The sequence below is a fragment of the Acinonyx jubatus genome, chromosome F2 (genome assembly GCF_027475565.1).
Source record: "Acinonyx jubatus isolate Ajub_Pintada_27869175 chromosome F2, VMU_Ajub_asm_v1.0, whole genome shotgun sequence".
In the NCBI taxonomy this organism is placed as follows: domain Eukaryota; kingdom Metazoa; phylum Chordata; class Mammalia; order Carnivora; family Felidae; genus Acinonyx; species Acinonyx jubatus.
The window spans coordinates 2,044,799-2,062,545 of NC_069394.1; the positions used below are offsets into that span (position 1 = coordinate 2,044,799).

General features: G+C 62.4%; 1 long non-coding RNA gene across 2 annotated transcripts; it reads right to left on the reverse strand.

The window, feature by feature from the left end:
* Nucleotides 1-9,301: 9,301 nt before the first annotated feature.
* On the reverse strand, nt 9,302-11,561 carry LOC113600446 (uncharacterized). 2 transcript variants are annotated; one of them, XR_008292556.1, is made up of 3 exons: nt 11,500-11,561; nt 10,010-10,765; nt 9,302-9,578 (listed from the first exon to the last, which is right to left on the reverse strand). It is a non-coding gene; the product is annotated as an uncharacterized LOC113600446 (long non-coding RNA). The 2 variants fall into 2 exon arrangements; XR_008292557.1 differs by lacking the exon at nt 9,302-9,578 and adding an exon at nt 9,620-9,774.
* Nucleotides 11,562-17,747: the final 6,186 nt, after the last annotated feature.

The following is a 17,747-nucleotide window of genomic DNA, read 5'->3' on the forward strand; positions in this document are numbered from 1 at the left end:
CGCAGTGGGCAGGAGAGGCCGTGGCCGGAGTGGGAATGTGTGTGGTTGTGTGTGTGTGCGTGTCGTGAGTGTGCTCCAGGCGGCATGGTGACCTGGGTGTGAAACCCGGGTGGCTGGACCGGGGCTGCCCCTCCCCCCACAGCAGGGACCCAGCCCCTCCCTGGACCTCGGTGTCCCCACCCCGGAAGCAGTGGCCGGGGGGTTGGGGGTGGGATGCAGCCCTGAAACCCCTCCTGCTCCCTAGCTAGAAGCTTCTCTGTCTGCGGGCATCCCGCTGAGGGGCAGGGCGTGGAGAAGGGGGCAGGGAGTGGGGGAGGCACCCCTAAATAGGAGGGGCTGGAGCCAGAGAGGCCCCTGGGAGAGGGCAAGAGGCAGCTCCTCTCACGGTGGGGAGTGGGCACCGGGCGGGGGACTGAGGGCCCCACGGCACAGTGCAGGGTCAGCAGTGCCCTTCCGGAGCCCCTGCCGAGCTCAGGACCTCACGGGGGGAGGGGGTGCGTGGCTGCCCACCAGATGCCCCGGGTGAGCCCACCTGGGAGGCACATTCCAGAAAGGCCTGCCAGAATCTGCTTTCAGCTCAGATGGGCAGGAGCGGAGGGCCCTGACCCTCCCCACCCCTCCCCACCCCTCCCCACCCCTCCCCACCCTTCCCGCAGCCCCGGTCCTCTGCTGGGGCTGGGGCAGCTCTAAAGCCTTCTGCATCCAGGCTGCTTTGTTCCAAAGATGCTTCAGAAGATTCTGTGAAGCCCTGCGTGTCTCAGCTCTTTCTCCTCCAGGGGCCTGAAAGGCGACACCATTGAGGTGTGGGCAGCGGGGACAGGTGGGCATGCACGGACCCCCCCACCCCCACCCCCGCCCGACGCCTGAGCTGTGGCCGCCTTGTCAGCTTTGCGCAGTGGCTGCGGCCGGCCAAGCCCCGGGGGGATCCAGAGGAGGCGTTGGGAGCAAATTGAATTTTACACCTCCAGCTGCAGGTGCGAGGGAAGACACGAAGACACAGCCGGCCACTCAGCCCGTGTCTGAGCCCGCAGACCTGCAGCTGCTGGCCGCGTCCAGGATGGGCCCCGGGGGCAAGGCCAGCCCTGGAATTGGGGATGGGGGACCGGGAGACCAGAGTGGTGGAGGGCAATGGCTCAGGGGCCGCACACTGAGGTCCCTGGGCTGGGGTTTTGGCCTCAGTGTTCCCGGGGAGGAGACCGGCTGGGACTCCCTCTTGGCTGCGTGACCTTGGAACGTGGGGGTGGGATCCACAGGGCCCCAGGCATCCCCCGCGGCCCCGTCGGCACTTGTCGGTGGCCCTGGTGGGAGCAGGTGTTCTGAGGTGAGGAGTTCAGGCCGGCGGGCCTAGGGCAGCACGGGGCCAGGCGGAGGGCACCGCGGACAGTGCTGATGGAGGCAGCCGCTGCCACCAGCTGGCCGGACTCGGCCTCCGAGCTCTCGAGTGACGTGTCTGAGTGACCTTCAGCCCGCGCTGCAGGGGGCAGGGGTTGGCTAAGAGCCAGAGGGAGGCCGGGACGCCTGCGGGTGCCTGTCTGGTGTGGGCACGGCGTGGACCCGGTGGAACTGGCAGCTCGGGGTGGAAGGACCCTCCCCATCCCCCTTCTGGAAGGAGGACCCAGAGAGGGACCGTGAGGCACAGGCAAGACTGGAGGCCAGACTTTCCCAGGCCGGACAGGGTTCTTGGGGGCCCCGGGGGGTGTGGGCCGTCGCACTTCCTTCTGGGGAAGCCAGGGGGAGGAGAGAACGCCGCTTCAGCACACAGCGGTGGGCCCGAGGTGTGGGGATCGCATCTCAAGAACCCCGGAGCCTTCCCTCCCCCATTCGTTGTCAGCCCACACCTCCCTGCCCCCCAACCCCGCAGCCCCCCGCACACCTCCCTCCCTCCCTCCCTCCCTCAGGAGCCTGAGCTCCTCTGCTGTGAAGGGGGGAGGGGAGTAGAACCTCCATCACAGGGGGGTGGGGGGCGGGCAGGCTGCAGAGGTGTGGGGCTCAGCCTCCATCCCACCCTGGCTGGGCCGTCTGGCACCCTCCTTGCCAAAGGAGCCCGCGAGGACCCTGCCGTGGGGACCCTCTGCCCAGGAGCTGGCCCCGGGTGCTTTGGGCCCCTCTGGCTGTGAGCCGTGGGTCTGCAAGAGCCCCCAGCCGAGCCAGCCCCCACTGGGGCCACAGGCAAGGGTGCCCTGCAGCTCAGGGCGGACACTGTGTCCCCAGCCTTTCCGTTTAGGATAGAACTCGGGCGAACAAGCAAATGACAGACGACAGAGAGCAAAACCCCTTCCCCCTCCCGTGGGGGGGCGGGTGCTCAGGTCCGTCCATGCGTCTTTGCTCTTAATCAGCACACTTGCTGGCACTGCTGTCACCAGGCGACCGCAGTGTCCTGTGCTAAGTGGCAAACTAGTCCCCGCAGGGTCGTGTGGTGCTGGAGGGGGGTGGGGCGGGGAGCGGCGCAGTAAAGAAGGGAAACGGCCAGTTGCCGTGACAGACCGGGTGCCAAGCATCCCCCACCTGCCTGTGGGGCTGGGATCGCCTGATGGCTGGCTCGGTCACGTGCCTGCCGGGCGCTGCTGGCCGTGGCTCCCCCCGTGGTCAGGGCTTCCTCGCAGCCTGGCACACATCCAGGGCAAGCGTCCCCAGGAGCGTCCTGAGGGACAGCGGGGCAGAAACCGTGTCCTTTTATGGGACCCCGTCTCAGCATCCCCTCTGCAGCGCTCCTGTGGCTGTCCGGGTCTCAGGGGAGGGCCAGGAGACGAGCCCTCTCGCTGGGAGGGGTCGAATGACTGCGTTTAGAAGATGCAATCTGCCCCAATTCTCCTTTGTTTCGGTCTCAGCTGGCTGGAAGTTCTTCCTCCGTATTCATTCTGAGGGCCTCACGGCGTGGGGGTCCTGCCTGAGGGGGGCCGAGGCATCCTCCGCTGGCGACCGCGTTAACACGCACGGCACCGGGACTTCCTCTGGGCTCCGTCCGCCTCTGCCTTGCCCCCACCTTCTTGCTCTGGGCTGTCGGGCCCAATCACCTGGCCATGGCCTCCGTGCCTTCTTTGCCCGCAGTGGCACTGGACAGTGGCCCCCACTGCAGCAGAGCCGGGCCCGCGACCGCCAGCAGGAACATTCTTCCCTCGGGCACTAACGTGGGCAGTCCCCGGGTGGAGACGTTGTAACTTGGCGGGGGGCGTAACTTTGAGAGGTACCAGCTTCATCTGCTCTGACGGTGGGGGAAGGGGCCCCAGCACACGCCCGTCCTGCAAGATGGCGCCCGCTCCTGATGCTGTGTGGTCCCTGGTGGGTCTCCACTGTGCTCAAGGCTAGTTGCTCTGGGTGATGGGGAGACCAGTGGGTCCTCTGAGCATCATGCATTGCTTTGCTCTTTTTTGGCTTCGGAAAGGGTTTCTCAGTTGGAAGCTGAGGAAGGCTCCAGAGTCTCAGGCACAAAGTTTCTTGCAGAGAAGTGGCCACTTGTCCTCAAGAGCTCAGAAAATATCCGTCAGTCTCTTTTATCTGTCCATCCACCCATGTATCCATGCATCTGCCTGTCCACTCATCCACCCAACCATCCACCCACCTACCTATCCATCCATCCCACCCCCATCCATCCATCCACTCACCACCCAACCATCTACCCACCCATTGTTCATTCATCCATCTATCCATCCATGTATCTATCAATTATTCTGTCCATCCATGTATCTATCCATGCATGCATGCATCCATCTACCCATCCATCCATCCATCCACCCATCCACCCATCCATCCACCCATCCATCCATCCATCCACTTACCCGCCCAACCATCCACCCACCCATCATTCATTCATCCATCTATCCATCCATCCATCTATCCATCCATCCACCCATCCACCCATCCATCCATCTATCCATCCATCCATCTATCCATCCACTCACCCACCCACCCATCCACCCACCCATCATTCATCCACCCATCCATCCATCCACCCATCCATCCATCCACCCACCCATCCATTCATCCTCCCATCCATCCATCCATCCACTCACCCACCCACCCATCCACCCACCCATCATTCATCCACCCATCCATCCATCCATCCCCTCACCCACCCACCCATCCACCCACCCATCATTCATCCACCCATCCATCCATCCACTTACCCGCCCAGCCATCCACCCACCCATCATCCATCCATTCATCCACCCACCATACATTCATTCACCATCCATTTATCCATTTATGTATCCTCTTATCAGCTGCATGTCCTCCCACCTGGTCTTGTTTCAAGAAGTAAACCAGGACCCCTTCCTACCACGGGCTCTCGGTGTGCAGGCCGATTCACACATGTAAACAGAGAAGCCATAATCTGTTGTGGAGGCGCAGTGGAAGGGCACAGGAACAGAGGTGTCACAGAGCAGGGAGCCGTCTGCTTCGGCTGGGGTCTAGGATGGTACCCAGAGGTGACCCGTGAGCCGCGGGCAGGGCAGGAGCAAGTGACCTCTTCCCAGCCCAGAATTGCTGGCTCAGTCTAGCAGCACCGGAGGCTCAGAGCCAACTTTGGGCCCGAAGTTTTCAGCTCTCCCTTTCACCAAATCCCTGCTCCCTTCCCCTGTGAGTTTCCAATTTAAATACCCAAATTGTTTACTCGCTGAAATCAATTGACAAGGGACCAGCATGTATTTGAGATTCAATTGACTATGATACGCGGTATTACAATTACAGCGTGAATGGGTTTCTTTTTAATTTATTTTTCTCTTAACGTTCTCCTCCGTCAGTCATTCCGAGACTAATTGTCCTGGAGTTCATCCTCATCAACTGAAGAAGGATAACGAATTGCCACAATTCACAGAGGCTGTGCTCCCGGAGCTGCCGCGGCCTCGGCGTCTCCTTCCCTGTGTCCTCCCTTCCAGACTGCCACCCCTTGTGATCTGCGGCCCCCATAAAACCCGTCTCCCCAGGGGGCTCCCCCATCACCGCTCAGGTCCCGCGGGCTGGCGCTAGGCCACCAGGGGAGGCGGGGATCCTGCCCTGCCCAGTGCTGCTCCTGGGTCCCCCTGCAGGAGGGAGGCGGGCGAGAGGCATTTTCAGCTCTGAGGGCTCTGCTTCTGCTGAGTATTCCTGAGCAAAGCTCTTCTCCTCTCTGGGCCTCAGTTTCCACATCTGCAAGGTGGGCCGGAGGTCTTGGGGTCCTGCGGCTGTGACGTTCTGTGAGTAGGATCAGGAAGAAGGACGTGGTGCTGGATCGGGCCTTCTGTGGCCCCCCTGTCCCCCCTGCCCCCACCCCGATCCTCGTGTTGTCCTGCCTGGAGAGCCTCTCCTGTTGTGACGCACAGCTGCTCTGAGAGGGGCTTCCTCTGCCCATCGCCCTCCCCTGTCACCTCCAGCGGGACTGTCACCTCCAACGGGACTGTCCGCTCTGGGCTCCGTGCCTGGGGGCTGGCATAGGCCACCTCGGTGTGCAGGTGGACATCGTCACCACCTCTGCTTTCCAGATGGGAAACAGAGGGTCAGAGGGATGGGACAGAGTGTGGACTTGCCCAGTGCCCGCGTCTGGGAAGCCTTGGAGCCCAGGGCGGGGTGGCTGTGCAGACGCCTCTCTGGCTGAGCCCCACACCCTGTCCCAGCATGTCCTGTGGGAGGCGTGGGGGACCTCGGCACCCAGACGGCCAGGGGGTGACCCTGCAGGCCAGGCCACCAGGGAACAAGAGGCCATGATCGCATGGCCACTCCCCTAAACATGAAACAAAACTGTTTTCTGGGTGCGTGCATGTGTGTGCGTGTCTCTTTGTGCCTGTGTGTGCACACGCTTGTGTGACCAGGGCGGTTCTCAAAGCCTGAGGGCACAGCGTCCTGGCTCCATACTGGCCTACCCTGGGAGACCTGGGGCAGTTCATGTCCCTGTCTGGGCCTCAGTTTCTCATTTGTGATGTGGGTTGTGGATGAGGAACATCTGTGTGGCCCTTTACAGATGTGCAGATGTGGCCTGACCCTTACACTACTGTGGGGCAGGGGTCAGTCACCTGCCTGTGATGGATGGGGAAACCAAGGACAGGGACCATGGCCGAGCAGGCCCAGAGTCTGGCCTCTGTCCCCTGGAGCCTTCCCCACCCTGGTGCATCCCGGGAGGGGAATGGCTTCCCGGGTCTCCGAGCAGATTTATTTGGCGGTCCCCAGGGCTAGGTGTGTCCATAAATCAGGAACCTGTGGAAACACAGCCCAATAACTCCATCCTGCACGGCCTCGACCTAAAAAATTCTTGCACAATGGGGATTTTTTTGCTATTTTGGGATATAGATCTTTGTAGCAGCCAAGATGTCGTTATCATCCTGTGCGCCCCGTCTGTGAAAGGAAGAATCAGTAACTGGAGTGTGAGGAAGGGGAGGGCCCCGAGCGGGCGCCCTGTGCTGAGCCTGACCCTGGGAGGCCAGCCCCACAGCCTTCCAGAAAGATCTGGGGGAGGGGAGGGCCTGGCCTGGCTGCAGCTGCTGCAGGTGATGTCGGCAGGGATGCTGGGCCGGGGAACGAGCAAGCCCCACGGCCTGGGGGACGGGAGAGCGCCTGCAGGCACGGCTGCACCCCTGTAGGGGGCAGGCCCCGGGGCCCTGACACGGGCTCACAGCCAGCACTTCAGCCTCGGGGAAGCTGGCGTTTCAACTTCAGGGTCCTTATCCATAAGATGGGAAAATGATGGCTTTCCTTAAGAGTTTTGAGCAGATGACCCGAGACAACGTAGGTAGGTACTTGGCCAGTACTGTCCCCCGTGCCCTCGGGCCTGGGGGGCTGGTCTCTGAGGCCCTTCCAAGTGAGGTCAAAGAGAGAGGCGGGACCTCCAGGGTGACCTCCAGTCACCGAAGCGACTGGTTCCTTGACCGACCTGCCCTTGTCCTCGACATCACATTCCTGTGCCCTGCTGCTGGGATCACACCCCATTCCGGTGTGCCGGGGCCGGGCGGGATCCGTGCCCCGGGCTGGGAGCAGGAGGGGCCCTGAACCGCACCGAGATGCCAGGAAGCCCAAATCCAATTACGCACCAGGTGTTATGTATGTGATTCCCCAGGAATGCATCGATCCCTCAGGGTGACAGATCGGTTATGAGTCAGGCAGCAGACCAGCCTGTAAGTGAAATACAGGAGGTGGTGTAGGCAGCCTGGCTGGGTGTCGGCTTGAGGGGACTGGGGCAGATCTTCGAACCTGGTGGGGCGGCGGGGGCAACGGCCGATCACCCACCGTGGTCACTGCCGCTGGACCTGGGCCCAGAGCCCAGCTCACGAGGGCTGCGTGTCCCAGGGACTTGCTGAGGGTTTACCTGGGTCCCCTGCGATGATGCTCACCCCCACCCCCTGCCCCGGGAATCTGATGGATCATCATCCCGGGCTGCAGGGGGGAGCCAGGCTCAGGGAGGTTAAGTGACTTGCTCTGGTGTCACACGCAGAAGGGCCAGACTGGGGGTTCGAAGCCAGACTGACTGGTGCACCTTCCTTCCCACTCAGCTTTTCTGAACTAGGCTGGGGGGCAGCAGGGGTAAGGACCCGCAGCAGGGTCTGGGCTCAGCCCCAGGGCTTGGCCTGAATGACCTCGGCTTGTACACACTTCAGACTAGGACAGGGACCCCGCACAGAGCACCAGGGAGGAGACATCCAGGAGCAGGACTTCGGTTTGCTTGAGGGCCCCAAGTAGGGGCAGCCAAAGCTGGAGGGCCCTGGCGTCAGAGTTGGTGGCCGGGGAGTGGGAGGTGGGGGGGGCTCCCTGCCCCCATGGAGGTGCGCCAGGGACCGTGTCTCAACACTGGGGCGACCACAGCTGTCTCTCCCTGCCACCCCCCACCATGGTTCAAACTCGCCGAGGGCAGGGACCCTGCGTGAGACGCACAGAGGCAGCCGGGGCCGGGCACACGGGGCGCTGGGGGAGGGGCTGGTGAATGAGTGTGTGCCATCAGGGGCTCTCCACCCCTGGGATCAGGACTCTCCTGGGCAAGAAAGTCAGGGTTCATCATATTACCAGGTCGGGACTCAGGGTCTGACCAGGGTCAGGGCATGGGGCACTGCCCTGTGACAGAGCGAGACACTCTGGCCTCATGAAATGAAATTGCTAATGTCCCGGGCCCTTTGCTCTCTCCGTTAGCCACATATCTGAAATGCACAGAAACTTCCGGACCTCTCAGGCCCTCTGAGACCAGCGGCCTCGGGCCCACCTGTCCATGCCCCGGTCTCCGCCGCAGCCCCTGGGGAGTGGCCCCTGCGTTTCTGGAAGGAGTGCGTCCGGGGGCGGGGGGGGGGGGGGGGGGGCGGCGAGGGGGGGAGGGGCCCAGTTTATCTCTGTGCGCATCTCTCCTCAGAGCTGCCCCGGCTTCTCAGTAATCTTTATGGGGTTCAATTACTGTATCTTCAATTGATATGAGTGATCTCAATGGTTCTTAATGTTCCGTAGTAAATCTCCCGTGTAAAATATCTTTAATGTTCGGCATAAAACACCCAGCCATTGCCGGTAATGTGGCCACCGGGGCCTTGACGGGAGCCCTGGGCCCTGTTCGGCGTGGAAGGGAGATGTCGCCGCCCCCGGGCCGTGTGTCGGCCGGGGCAGGGGTCCTCCCCAAATCCTGGGGCCGCGGCGTTTGGTGGGGAGAAGCCAGGTTAAGGAGCGGTGCTGAGGTTTGCGGCTGGGAGCCGGCGCCCTGCGTGAGTCTTTGCGCGGCCGCAGCCGGTCCAGAGCTCCAGCCTGGGGGTCAGGGGCTAAACCCCCCGTGGCCAGGGGGCTGCTTCCTCCGAGAGGCTCCGGGGGAACCCGCTCCTTGCCTCTCCTGGCTCCTGCAGGCGCCTGCCTTCCTTGGTCTGTGGCCACATCTGCTCGTGTGGGTGGGCCTTCTGCCACCGCCCCCCCCCGCCAGGACCCTTGTGACTACTAGGACTCGCCCACGAATCCAGAACTGTCACCCATTCAGGGCCCTAAAGTGTGGGGACAGGAGACGCTGAAGACGTGCGGAGGGGACAGGGTCCACCCAGACAGCCCTGTGGGTGGGGAGTGACGCCCTCCAGGCAACAGTTAGGAGAAGGCTTCCGGGCATGCCTTCGCCCTCAGGGGGTGAAGGGCCCAGGGCCTGTGGTTAAGAGCACCCTCTCTCCTGAAATCCTGTGGCTGTTGAGTGATCTCAGGGCCACCAACATCAAGGACCTCACGTCCACATCCAGTTTGTGGCCTTGACCTGGCCCCCCAGGTGCCTCACACTCGGCCACCAAGGATTGTCCCATAGCCCCTGCTGTCCTGCCTGTGGCCGTGCACACTCAGTGTTCCTCTGGCGGGCAAGTCCCCCCCCCCCCCCTTTCCCACAGGCAAACTCTCCTGTTCGTGCTTCAAGACCCAGTGCTGGTGTTTCCTCCTCCAGGAAGCCTCCCCGGATTGCATCCATCCTCCAAAGCTTCTTCCACTCCCCTGTCCTCCCTGTGAGCTGCTGCCCTTGCCTGCGGCCAGTTCCCCTGCCCAGAGCAGCGGTCTGACCTCTTCTGGGGTGGGCTTCCCCACACTGGGCTTGGGTGCTGCACGGCCACGTTATCTCACGTGTGACTGATGCCTCCTATCACTTTCCTGGCTTCTTGGAACACTCTCAGGGTTTATCGAATCTGGAAAGAAAGGAGAGAGGGAGAGAGAGAGAGCTGTGTATGTCGCACAGATCAGTTGTTCTGACAATTTTATTAAATAACGGGTGGTTCGGTCCTGTTGTAGAATAAGGGCTCCAGGGAAGGGGGTGGGGCAGGGCTGGAAATGTGGAAGGAGGAATCTGGCCTCTTCCAGAATCAGTGCGGAGGCTCCTTCAGCCTGCGGAAAATGTGGGTTCAAACCCAGGCCTCCCAATTAGCAGGTGCCAAAACGGCCCTGTCCCCAGAGGGCTGGCGGCCCCTCCCTCCGTCCCCGAGAAGCATGGCCTGGAGTCCCTGGGACGTGCCAGGAATCCCGCGGGATCAGAGCCTCTCACAGGGCAGGGGCAGCGGGGAGAGGGAGAGTGGGACTGGGCCGAGGACAGAGCTGGCAAGGGAGAGGGACCAGCACTCACGGGGGACTCGCCTCATGCCTGGAAGCAGCCGGGTCCTCGTGACTGGGGGCCCCGGTGTGCAGGGGCCGCCCCAGCTCCTGGGCAGGAAGACAGGCTGCGTCCGCTGGGGTGGAGCTGACCACGTGGTCCTTCCGTGCCTCCCCTTCCGTGGCCCTGCCTGGGGGTGATGACATTGAACCCGGCACTTGGGGTTATGGGCCCGGCGACGCCCCTCCACGCCACCTGACACCGAGAGGAAGTGAGTCTCAGAGACACACGGAGTCCGGGCCCGAGTCCACCGTGGGGTCGCTTGTGCTGGGGCACGTGGGCAGCCTTGCGGAGTTGCCTGGGGGTGAGGCGAGCACAGGCACGGAAGGTTCTGGATCGAATGGCCGGCCCGAGGGGAGCTTGCATCGAAGGCGAGGCTCACGCACGGCGCCCCATTTTTGTACGGACCCTCAGCCCAAGCAGGGAGGCAGGAGAGTAGTCACACACAGGCGCCCAGAGAGGCCAGGACGTTTGTCCGGGGCCACACAGCGCTCGAGAGGCAGAGCCCGGGCCCCAGCCCTCTTGCCTGGCAGTGCCCCCGTGATCACCTGCGGCACCGCGTGAGGCCCCGGGGCGGCCTGCACACGCAGAGCGGACTCTGGCCTCGGCGGGAGCACCGGCCGGTGCCATCCATCACAGCACTCCAGGCTCCTGACGCCGGTCCCGGGGCGGGAGAGGCAGAGACAAACCAATGGGGCGTCACGGGCTCCGGCAACATTCGCGGGTAAGCTGTCCATAAACCAGAAATAATCGATCTTCTCCGGGCCGGCAGGACACCCAGCAGAATACATTTATGGCTCTTCTGCTTAATAACCCTTCCCTCTTCCGAGGAGCTGACGGTGCCCCGGGCGCTGGCTTGCTTTTCCCGACCAGCGGGGTCCCAGGGGCTGGGCGGGGGGGGGAGTTGCCCCTTCCTCGGAGAGCCCCAGGTCCCGGGGAGGCCGAGGCAGGCACTCCCTCGCTGCCGTCTGTAGACGGTGCTCACGTATCGTGGGGCTGGACGCGGGGACGTGACCCGCCCCTGTCGGTGGGCTGTGCAGGCGAGAGCCCCCTGAGTCACAGCTCCCCGAAAAACCAGAACGAAATAATGCTTGCTCAACAGTGGCGCCCGGGTGGCTCAGCCGGTTGGGCGTCCGACCTCGGCTCCGGTCGTGATCTCGCGGTTCGTGGGTGCGAGCCCCGCGTCGGGCTCTGCGCTGACAGTTCGGAGCCTGGAGCCTGCTTCGGATTCTGGGTCCCCCTCGCTCTGCCCCTCCCCCACTAGGCTCTGTCTCTCTCTCTTGCTCCCTGTCTCTCAAAAATCAATAAACTTTACAAAAATTTATGAACGTTCTCACCTGGAGAACACTTGGCACAGGGGCTCCCATTGCTGCCGCTGTCACTGCCTTGGGGAGGGTCCTTGCCCCACAGCCTCCCCAGTCCTGCCCTGCAGACCATCCCTCACCTGCCCCTTGGGTCCTTACCGGCCGCTGCGGTGTGCGTGCGGACCCACTGCAGCGGCCACCCTCACACCGGGCAGCGAGGGCCTGGGGCCTGGGGGCCCTGGCTGGTCGGCCCTGGTGCGGGCGAGGGGACGGCCGCTTCAGTGTCCAGCTGACCTTCCGTTTCCAGGAGGCGGCAGGGCACAACCCGTCCCCGGCCGTCTCCCAGGCCCCTGCCCCACCCACGTCAGAGGCCCTACCCTTCCCCTTCCCCTTCCCCTTCCCCTTCCCCTGGGGCAGGCAGTGCAGCGGGCCGTCAGGGAGCCTGGGCTTAAATCCAGGCCTTGCCCCTGTGCGGCCGTGACCCCGGGCACAGCCCTGCCACCTCCCTGCACCCGAGTCCCCACGTGTGCAACGTGGGCATCCCCGGGCTCTGCTGAGGGGTCACATGTCTTCATAAGCACACGTGCTCAGCAATAGACATCACTTCCACCACCGAAACTACTCGGGGGGGGGGGGGGCGAGGAGACTGTTCTCATTCCTGCTCCGCCTTCGGGCCCCCAGCCGGAGCCGAGGAGCCGGACCCTAGCGCGGGCCCTCCTGGCTGGGGCTTTGGGCCAAGAGCCAGAGGCCCGTCATCAAGTAACTCAACAAACGCGTGGTGGCCCCTTGCTGAGGCAGGTCCTGGGCGGGGCAGCAGGGGTCCCCGGGACCATCAGACACAACCCCCAGGAAAGGAGCCAACGGGCAGGCGAGGGATGGCCTTCAGAGCAGGACTGGGGAGGGTGGGGGGCAAGGAGCCTCCCCAGGGAGAGTGGGTTCCAGGTGGGAAAATCAAGCAGAGGCCCGGAGTGCTCCCTCTGCTCCTTCGGAGCCTGGCTGTCCCCAGCCTATGAGCAGGCCCCAAGGCCACCCCCCCGGGGCTTGTGGGAGGGGCTGGTCCCGCGGCAGGAGCCCGCCTCCCCCCCCCCCTCCACCCCAGGATAGCTGGCCATCTGTCTTCCCCAGACTCCTTCTGAGAGGTGTCCCTCCTCCCACCCCCACGCTGGCCGGGACCAGGGGCTGTGGCTCGCCCGCCGGGCTGACCTCCCACCTCTGACCCCTGACACGCTGCAGCGTAACCCAGATGACAGGTTGCCGTTGCAGCAAAGACCTGAAAAAAGTGAGTTGAACAAATCCTTGGAGAAAGCACTCTCCTCCCACGCGGCCCCCTCCCTCTGGCCTTCTCTCTAAATAGACCAAAACATGGTAATTTTATGAACAAATCAAGCCATGCCTTATACATTTTTATGTTCTCAAGCTAACAAAGTGACTTTGAATCTATAAAAAGCACCAAAACTAAGTATTCCGTTTGTTTTGCCTCCTGAATGGCCCTGGCGGGCCCGACGGGACCAGGGTCCGGCCAGAATTGGCAGCAGCGGCCACGTGACCCTGCCCCTCCCACGCCTCCGAGGTCCCCTTTGCGCTCCTGCCAGTGAGAGTCCGGAGCCTTGGGCCCGACGCCTACGGGGACTCTGTCACCTCCCAGGCCTCCCCGGCCCTGACTCTCCACGTGAGCCTTGCTGGTCCCTCTCCTTCCCCCCACTTTCCACCCTCTGCGTCTCTGCTCAAAATGCTTCTCACTGGCCCTCTGACCAGCTGGTGAACTCCTACACATCCGTCAAAATCCAGCCGAACGCCCGTCTGCTGGGAACTCTCCGGTCCGTGCGCTGACGAGGGCCCGTCGTCAGCCGCACTTTACGTCTGTCCCTTCTTAGAGCCGAAAGAGCCGCTTGGGCTGGCGGACCAGCAGGAGCTCGGAGCTGGGAAGAGGTGCGGAGGGACCAGGGAAGGGAGGAGGGGATATTCTGCAAAAGGTCCATGTGACCAGACGTGGGGGGGGAAGCCACAGCCGGGGCCTGACGGGCCGCCCTGCCTCAGGGTGGTGGCAGTGTCCACGCAGGGCTGGAATCCTGGCCCGGTCAGCCAAGGTGAGCCCACTGAGGCCCCGGCGCCCTGCTGATGGCCTTCTCCCCCGAGGGAGCAGGTCGAGTCCTGGCCTGGAGGCCATGCCGTCCCCGACTCTGCCCCACGGCCCTACCCCCTCCGCCCTGCCTGGATGGTGCTGGTGCTGACGTCAGACGCCTGGCCAGGTTCTCTGGGCCACCCTGCTGGACGGGGCAAATCCTGGCTGCCCTTGCTGAGCGCGTGGCCCTGGGTGGGAGGCTGGGCTCAGAACCCGAGGCCGTGGGTGCACGTGGGCGGGGAGGCTGCGGGCAGAGCCCGTGCGCCCAGGCCCTGCTCCGGGAGCCGCCAGCCCCAGCGGCTGTGGGTCCGGGGCACGTGCTGTCCCTTTGACCTCTGAGTGAAGATACCTTTCTGCTGATGGTGGCGATTTGACCGCAGGCGGGGTCTGGGGAGCCTGGAGGGGAGGCCGGGTGGATCTGGGGCCTGCTTGTGGGGCTAACTGTGGGTCAGGAGGCAGCCGGCGTGTCCCCCAGGTGGCTTGCCTCACGGTCTGTGTCACCAAGGGCCTAGAGCACGGACCGGCAGGCCCCACCTCCCGCCCAGAGAGCAAAGCCAGTGCGCCTGCCCTGTCTGGGACCAGGAGGAGCCTCCTTCGCGGGAGGACCGGGTTAGCGTGCGGAGGGGGCGGTGTGTGGGTGTGGCTGCTCTTTGCCCGCGTCCTCTTGGGCACCCGGCCTCTCACCGGGCCCATGGGTCTAGCCGGACACATGTCCCGAGCAGGGGGTCCAGGCACAAAGCTGACTAAGCCTGAGTGGGCCCTTTGCTGTCTTTGCTTCTCTAGGGGCACAGCCCCTCCACGAGCCCCTCGGGGTGACTGGGCTGGGGCACGGCCGGGCATCCCCGGGTCTCTTGTCCAAACACCGGCCGGCAGGCCGCCTGCCGTGTTTTCTGACCGCGAACCTGCCTGGACTTGTAGGGGCGACGACGTGTCGCTCTGACTTGCTGAGGAACGAACGGACGGTGGGGGAGTCTCGTCTCCAGCCGCCCTCTGCTCTCTGGTCCCGGCCGCGCTTCTGCTCAGGGTCTCTGCCCCAGGCCCTCAAGTCCTTCCTGGAGACGCCCCTTGGGGGAGCTGGACGCACCCCCCGGCTGTCGCTGGTTCCTGGGCCTCCGTCCCAACTTGGTAGGTTTTTCTCCGGAACTGATACCACTTACTGGCTAGAAATGCTCTTCCTCCCCCTGCCTCCCCCCTGGAGTCTCCTGTGAGCTCTGTGCTCCCACCCCCCCCCACCAGCCCCCGTGAGGTGCGCCCGGAACCAGCTCCGAGGGAGAGGAGCAGAGGGAGTCTGCACCAGGGGGCGGCTGGGGAGCCCGGGCTGGGGAAACACTTTCTCGGGTCCGATGCAATGGGGGCCTCGGCCGGCCCCTCCCGGCCTAGTGGTCCTGTGGGAGCCCAGCCCAACCCCCATCAGACCTTTGAGCCCTTCTCCCAAGTCACGGCCAAGAGCGAGGTCAGGTTTAAACTGTCCTGCTGATGGGGAGCCCTGCGCCTCCTGGGGCCCGTGGTGGTGAATGTGCGGCCCACTGCTGCCTCTGCTGCTCGTGTGGGGACTCCGCCCTCCCCACAACTGCAGGGCCCCAGGAGCTCCCAGCCCCAGCCAGCAGTCCCCTGAGGGCCTGTGTCCCTAGGAGGTAATGGGCCATACGGTCCCTGGACATCTGCCCCTGCCCCATGCTCCCAGGATGCAGCTGAGTCCCCCTCTGTCCCCTGTGTCCCACTAATCCCACCAGCTTGCTCTCCCTGGGCGTCCTATGTGCTGGCCCTGCTCCCCTGGGACCAGGCCTTGCCGGTCTGTGCGGTTCTGGGCCCTGCAGCGGCCGCGTCACCCGGGAGCCTGGCCACTGTGGACCTACAGAATCAGAATCCATTCAGTCACAGGGTCCCCAGGGTCAAGGGCACACTGTGAGAAGCTCTTCCCTGTCCAGGGGCTTATGGCTCTGTGGGCAATTGTTAGTGAATAGTCATAATTTTGGGGTGCAGGGAACCCCAGAAGCTCCTCACCCTGTGCCCCAGGGGAAACTGTCCCACACCCGTCTCTGGAGAGTGTCCTGCTGACGGGCTCACCCTGGCCTGGAGGAAGCTGAACCTTGAGCCTTGCACGGGCCAGGCCTCCGGGCACCGGGGAACCCAGGTGGGGTTTTGGGCTCTGCCCCTTTGCCCTGGCCCCTCCCAGACCTTCCTGATACTTCTCCACACCTCGGGCTCCCTTCCTCTGCCAGGATTCTGGGTGCCAGCACCTTTGCCCATCTGCACAGCTGGGATGCAGCCTGTCCAGGGTGAGTGCAGGAGAACATTGCCACTCTGCACCCCTGCATCTGGGGACGTGGGGCATCCCACCCCAATGGCCGCTGTCCCTATCCTGTCCCGGGTTTGGCAATTCAAGAGACCCCATCTGAGATTTAGTTATGCACCTGCTGTGTGCAGGTTCCGCGCTGGTGACCAGGGGATGAGGACACAGTCCTGCCTCTCAGAGCCCACAGAAGTGAGACCATGGCACCCGAGGAGGGCAGGAGAGGAGGGGACAGGCGTCCTTTATCCTGATTGTGACTCCTGGCTCTTAGATTTAGGGGAGGGAGGGGAAGGGCGTTAAGGTAGAGAAGGAACAGCTTTGATTCAGGAAAACCTTTCTCTGCCATTTACTAGTAATGGGCTTGAGCCCTGGTCCCCGGACCCCTGACCCCCAGGAGCTCCTTTTCCTTATCTGTAAAATAGTCTTCTCGGGCTGTTGTCTGCCTGAGTAAAGTGGAGAGGCGACAGCGTGTGGCAGCTTCAGACTCTGGTGACATCGGGTCCAGGCTCCTTCCTCTCCCAGGTAGGGAAGTGGGCAGGGAGGCATGCTGGCCTTCCGCTTGGAGAAGCAATGGGACTTCTCGTTGGGTCATTCATTGGATCATGCATCCCCTCTTTCGGCAATTAATTTATTCAAAACCTTCCCTGAACACCTTCTGTCTGCAGTGTTCTAGGTCCTGGGGATGCTCCCTTCCCGGGAGGAGAAAGAGCCAGCTGCAAACAAGCCGTTAGGGAGGTGCCGTGAGTACACGGATACAGGCTGGTGACGACTGGGGGGGAGGGGCTGTGCTGCCTGAGGTCTGTGACGCGGGCAGGCTTGGGTGGAGTCCTGGATCCGGGCCTGCGAGGGTCTGGTGGGCCAGGCAGCAGCAGGATGGTAGGGGTGCTGTTAGGACCTGCTGAGGTGATGCTGGTGATGCTGGTGATTCTGACGACGGTAGTGATGCCGGGGATCACTTACTGTCCTTACATGAATGATGGTTCGAATACCACTATGTATTAACGCGTCTCATTCTCGCAACCCGATGGATGCTCTTGTCTACCCATATCTCAGATAAAGAGATTGGGGTCGGGAAAGGCACACTCACTTGCTCGAGATCCCACGTCTGCCAGTGTTGGAGCCAGAATTTGAACCCAGGGAACCTGATCTTGGGATGCCCGCTCTTTACTGAAACTTCTGATGAAATACCGCAGGCTCGCTTGCCTCCCAGGCTTGCTCTCCCGTTGAAGGCACCGGCAGCCTGCCTGGGCTGCCCTGATCGTCACCGTGAATGGCTGGATTAATCTTTGTCAAGTTTGCACTTTCCCCCAAAGTTTGAATTAACCTCAACATTAATTTGCTGATCAAGCGCCTGCAGTAGGTCACACAACGTGAGCACCTGTGATATTCTAATGCATTTCCTAGGAAATTATTGTAATGTGCTAAATGGGAGATTTAAAGGTTACTTGTTCCCCTGCAATCTATGAACTGTTTTATGAAAAAGTCATAACTGAGATAATTGAAGTGTCAGAAAGGGAAAAAAAAGGATAAGAAACCCAATCAACAATTCCCTGATCACTTACCCGTCATCCTGATTTTATTTGGTATTTTGGCAACCTACCAGTGCCAGAATATTTCTCTGGGCAGAGGGAACGGAGAGCAGGGAGGAAATGGCAGAATCACAGATTTCACAGCTGGGGGCCTCAGTTATCTGTGCTAAGTCTCCGATTTTATGTGGGGGTTGGCTCCACATCCCCAGAGGTATTCAAGCATTCCATGGGTCCCCTTCCGAACTAGGTGCTGTTGACAGGATTGGGGTATGCTATGGTTGCTGACCTGGGAGAGCCCCAAGACTCGTTCCAATCTGAGCTTCTCGGAGTCTTGGTACTTAGGTCTGGTCCAGAGAGGCAAAGCAACTTCTCTATGGTCACACAGCAGAGTCGAAACTGGGGTCCAGACATTAGAACGTCTAGTCCTGGCTCTTTCTGGACTGAGTCAGGGGAGAGAAGCTGG